A 6,000-nucleotide genomic window follows, 5' to 3' on the forward strand; every position below is an offset into this window, starting at 1 on the left:
ACTTAACATCAAAACAATATAAGCAATTTACCCAGGATGAGCCTTGGAATAAGATTGTATGATGAGTTTTAATAAAAGTTCCCCAACTTCCCCATGGGGATCATTATGGTTTCATCTAATGTCGCCTGACTGCACATGTTCATTAGTGTAATGATGTTTAATAAGAGCAGCCATTTAGAAAGGCCATGTTTCACATGTGAAACTGTGATGCAAGGGAATCTGATATTCTTTACTGACATCGTTTGAAAGAACAGGATAATGTGCATCATGCGGTAGGTTTGGGAGCAGTTGTATGGAGTGTAATTTGATATTTACCACACACACACAACGGAAAACGTCTCGCATACAAACTTAACACACACCAATGAAATGCATATAAAGTAATAATTTAACATGTATTCTAGGATTGTGAGATTATTGCGAGCTACAGCAACACAGAAAACTGTTTTTTGTTTTTTTTTGTTTAGTCCTTCTTGTCTCTCGGAACATTTCTGAGTTTATGTCCAACCCCAGTGTAGGTGTGGAATGTGTTGTGTGGCAAGTATATTTTTATGTTTCCACAGATTGCAGTGCATTAAACTGACCAGTTCTGGCCAAATGTGGGCACTGGGAAATAATGGCACACAAACCTTTCAGGAACAATGTACGAGTTCTTCAATATACAATTACATGAACTCACCTTATGTTCTCACGGCCGCTGTATATAAATCAAGCAGCTTGCACCGGAAATACAAGTCCAGTCGGTGAGAAGAAACATTTCCTACTAATGTATTTGATCAAAACTAGGCCAGTAGTGTTGGAATTATGGACAGTCTGAGTTTCAGTCTCACAACCTCATGGGGCCAATAAGCTTTTTTAGAAAACCAGAACACGGTACCAAAGTGCGTCCCTCTGTCATGTCAGCACTATCATGCCTGAGTTTAAACCCTAACTGTACCCGCCCCATTTGGTCCATCAGTGTAATTTCAGAAAGAGTTTCAAAGAGTTGACACGCTGCAAAGATGAGTCATCACTCGACTCTCATTAATTAAATTTGGATGAGTGATGTGTCGGGTGTCACGCGAGAATTCATGATTGACAGGCAAATGAACAGACACCCACTTTGATTTCACCAAATAGACACCAAACCCTTAGCAGCTTTCACAACAGCGTGTAAACTCATGTTCAGCTGTCCCTTGCTGTCAGCGCCTGCACCCAATTCACTTCATCAGTCTAATGAAGAATGGGAACGGTGTTGTGGTCGTGCACAGGCTGGAATAAACATTGATTATAATGCAAACGCAGCACCAGTTCCATGTCTTGCTATGCTCCCATTTTGTGTCTAGCCCCTTATTCTCCAATGTATGAGTTAAGCTGTGATTGATAGTTTATTAAATGTCCTCAGCTTTTCATTCTTAAGGTTAATTATGTAAAGATTGTCCATGACCACAAAGGACAGGGGGCCATACTGTTGGGCCTGAAAGATTGATCCAATACCTGTGTAACTGACTTAAGAAACAAACTGTATAATTGGATTATGTTTAGTTTCACAAATGAGTATTGAATGTGTGTCAGTAACTTAAAGCTACTAGATTAAATTTGCTGTATGAAGGTGCAATGTGAGGTCATAAGAATTAAAAAGTTAGAAAGTCAAAATGTACTTCAAGCCAGAGAACATCAGCATGTCTCTCTTAAATGTAAGACACCAGCATCTAAAGATCAATCCATTCAGCAGCCGTCTAAATCAATCCATTCAACAGTCAGCGTAAGTCAATAATGTCAAGTCAGTGTTGGCAGGGTGGCCATTAAAACCGATCCAACAGACAGACTCCAGCTACCTCAAAAACTCAAGCTATTGCTTTTGTCTTTCAAGGGTTCTTGTATGCGGTGTGTGTTCTTTAGCAGCAGAAAGAGAATGTTGACGCTGAACGATTTTTCAGGGTGAGAAAATCAAACGGATACAAAGGCTTAAACATTCTGTGGATGCATGCGACACAGCGTACACAGCACCTCATTTATTTATGATGGCAAAATCCTTCAGTTTAGTTTTAAACTTCATGTTCCAGTCACTTTGCTACTAAAAAGGTCTTTCAGTCTTGTTGGTTTCATTTCAGGACACCCAAAGACATGTTTTTCTCCATTGTATAAACAAATACGCTTCCCTCCTTCTCTCAGCTCCATGTAGCCGGTCAATCCCAGAACATTTGTCAACTATCTGAGCTGTCTCCTCTTAATCTCCAAGACAAATCTGTTGCCAGTTTTTCTGTACAGGTTGAGTTGTTTGCTAACACCTATTGTGATAGACTATGTTCCAACTCTGATACCATGTAAGTTACTGCCATAGACCAGGACGGCTTTGACAGAAGTGCTCCGGTATATGCTGCAGCAAAAAGGAGCACAGGAGTCTGGATGTGGAGTGTGTACATGTGAGGGCTGTAGGTTTGGGTCCTTTCTCATTGACATTGTTAGACCATGAACTTTCCTCAGCTTTAGTTGCAAAATAATACAGCAATAAAGCAAATAAAGCCAGTTTCTGTACTACATATAGAATCTGACCAAATGTCCATACTGTATGTGTATGGGAATGGAAGAGATACTTTTCAGATACTATATATCTGTTTTGTCCTTGGTTTCCATCGTACACCAAATATAGGGTAATATTTTATCTTTGCATACTTTGTTAATCGTTTTTCATTGAATTAGTTTTTAAGTCTAAATACTTAGATATTTTCTGATGTGAAATTGTGCAAATTTTCATTTTTACGTGAATTGTCTGTATAGTTCCTGTGTGTGTGAGCTGTGCACTCAGTGTGAGAGCAATAGGAGGTAGCAAACCAAAGTATTTGGATCTAGAACAGTTTGCTTATCTTGTGCATTTATACCAGTGACTCTGGCAAACTGAAGCAGAGAGCAGCATTGAAATGCCAAGCCTCTGTTGAGAAGTAACCTGTGCTTGATTACATTCAGGACTCCACTCAGGATGTGTTTGAGAAATTACACGACAAAATGAGCAAATATTATATTTCATCATTTTCTTTTTATATTATGTTGTCACTACTAAAACAAAAAGGCCCGGATGCTTATAATCCATTTAAAACGGTCAAATGTACTTCATGTAGAATGTGTGCACTTCTATGTGATACTGTATGTGAAACTCTTCGTTTCCACAGAATAAAATAATTTTAACGTAAATTAGGCAACCTAAAGCTAAAACTGTGGCAGCTTTTCATGGTCGTTCATGACTGTGCCTTGTTCCTGAGATATAGAGTAATTAAATACAAACCCAAAGCCTATGTGAAGCCATGTAACTCCAGCAGGAAGCACAGAACATGCAGGAAACGTGATCCATAGCTCAGAAGGTGTCAGCTGGCCCTGCATGGCTGAGCAGCAGACACACAGACTGCTCATGGCGTGACGGCTGTACTGTAAAAGATGTCCGCCAGACACATTGGCAGCAGGAGAGACACAAATCGATTTCCTGCGAGAAAGCAACGAGAGGGTAAGTGGAGGAGGGCCTCTTTAGCAGAGCTCTTATTAATTAATAGTGTCTCAGGAGGAGATTACATGATATGATGCCTGTTTCTTCATCACAGCAAGGCAGCTAATGATATCTGAGGGGGCTCTTCACAACACACCTACATGCCGTGGCGTATATGATCATTACAGAGGAGTATGCAACAATAGTATTATCATGAGTATCATATAATGAGGCCTCTGTCATGCGTTTCTATTTCCACTGAGAGCTGAGAGACTGCAGCGATGAAGCTTTGCAGTCTGTATAATATCACCAGTTTGCGATGTGGATTAAGAATACAGGCCCCTTTGCACAATATGACAAACGGCACACACACTCGTATAGTTCATAAATATATAGAATTTGATGGCTGCAGTGAATAAACTGTAGGTTTAATCATATTCATGAGGACTTGTCAATACAGAATTTATTGACTAAAATATTTTAGCCACGGCGAAGAAGCAAAGGTAACTCATCATGTTCTATCCACACTGCAAATTACCATTTCCTGTGAATGTGTTTTTCCTCTAATAATTCATGTTAAAATGCTGCATTTTGTTACCCAAACCATTTGTCTGCTCCCTTTATCAAACTCGTATAATGATGAACTGCCAGCTGCTGCCGCCTAATCCCAAACTGAAGCGGAGCTGAAACTGAAACTCGACAGAGCCAGATCCGCTAAGCTTACCGATCTGCAAAGCATTGATCCTACCAGCCAACAAACTGTTAGACTTAGTTAGAGCTGACTGAGTAAATATGCAATATTGAACACTGAAACTACGAGATGTCTTCAAAATAGACACGGGTACTTTTCTTAAATGCAAATTCTTTGAGATACTATTTGATTATTTTGTTATTACTACTTTTATCATTAGGTTCTTCTCATTGCCTGTGTATTGACATTTGTTATGGAGCAGACTGGCTCGTCTGCAGCTGCTCCTGAAGCCTGTTCAGTCACCGCACAGCACTGAAACAAACGGTTGGTTTGATCAAATCTAAGTAACCTGTGAGTGGTGATGTGTAGGGAGGGGGGAGTGCCACCTAAAATTGAGGTGAAGAAATGTTTATTTTCATTTCACTTTTAAAAGTTGAAAACAAATATGAATATGAAAATTGCTAAGGGCAAAGGAGTGAGAAATGAAAGACCTTAGTGTTTAGTTTCTCTTGGTTGCAGAGGAGAGCCAACACATACTTTAACAATCAGTTATTCAGCTATAACGAAACGCCATGATTGACCATTTAAAAAGGAGCATTGCAGAGAGCTGTATAATAAATATTCACATATCATTTTACAGAATACACTGCTACACAAGATGAAGTTCATGCTACTGTTGTCATGATGAATATTGCCTTTTTATTTCCCTTGCTCGTGTCCTTCCGTCCATCCATTCATCAAAGGCAGGCTAAGTGAGGAGTGGCCTGCACACAGCAGAATATATCAGCATTAATAAACCGTGAAAAGGTCAATTACACGTCATTCTGTGTCTTGTGACCATTTATAATCGGTTGAGTGTCGGATGCACTTTTATTGCCTCTATTCAAAGAATCCTCACATCATCAACAGATGTACAATACCCTCACTCTGTGTCTCTCCCACCCTCTTACCCTGCTGACTTCAATAGCAATTGGACTTGATGAAATCCAAAAGCTGCAGCCACAATTTTGAATATATTAGAATATATAATCTGTCAATTTATATTGCTTGGCTAGATCTTAAAACGTCTGAGAAACTGGATGATGTTAATTCAGTGGGTTTTAGCCATTAGGATAGATTGATGGAATACCTGATAAATCGATTTGACTATTGTCAAAGCAATAACAGACGGTGATTGGCAGATAGGTCAAGCCATGCCATTCAAATAATGCAATCATCATCGGGTAGATTTCAAACTGCTCTGCTGAAAGCACGCTCATTTAACTAATGTACCTCTGATGAAGTGGAATGAACACAGGATGCGGCTACGTCACCTCATCCTCATTAGCTGCACAACTGATCCATCACTTTTAAGAGCTTGCTGAAAACAAAACAACCCTCATTGTACAAATGCTCAGTAGTTCTTTCTAACCTATCTCCAGTCTGCCTTTACACAATGATTTCATGTGATAAAGGTTTGGACATAAGCATAAGATGACAGTGAAGAGATTTGTCAGTTGTGTTTTTGTTCTGTAACCCATACTCACAGTATATTAGGTTAGTTTGGACAGATCCATTTATTTTGTTATGTGGAACTATTTCCAGTGGTCTCACTAATTCAGTCCACTGTAACCATTTGTTCCATTTGCACAGTTACCTGCTTTGGTGTCTTGGGCATTCTTCCATGTGGATTTGTTCTCAGAAAGCAAACATAGACAACATGGAGAGTGATATCAATATAAAGCAGCACTCAAAAATGTAGCAGTGATGACAGGAAATTCTAAATAATTTTAAGAAACTTGCAGATAGTGAACATAATGGAGACTGCTGTGTTTTGTGATGCATATTTGGTTTGGTATTAAAACCTCACAGC

Source organism: Genypterus blacodes, unplaced genomic scaffold (assembly GCF_046128005.1).
Source record: "Genypterus blacodes isolate CSIRO-AG114 ecotype Tasmania unplaced genomic scaffold, CSIRO-AGI_Gbla_v1 ptg000067l_1, whole genome shotgun sequence".
In the NCBI taxonomy this organism is placed as follows: Eukaryota; Metazoa; Chordata; class Actinopteri; order Ophidiiformes; family Ophidiidae; genus Genypterus; species Genypterus blacodes.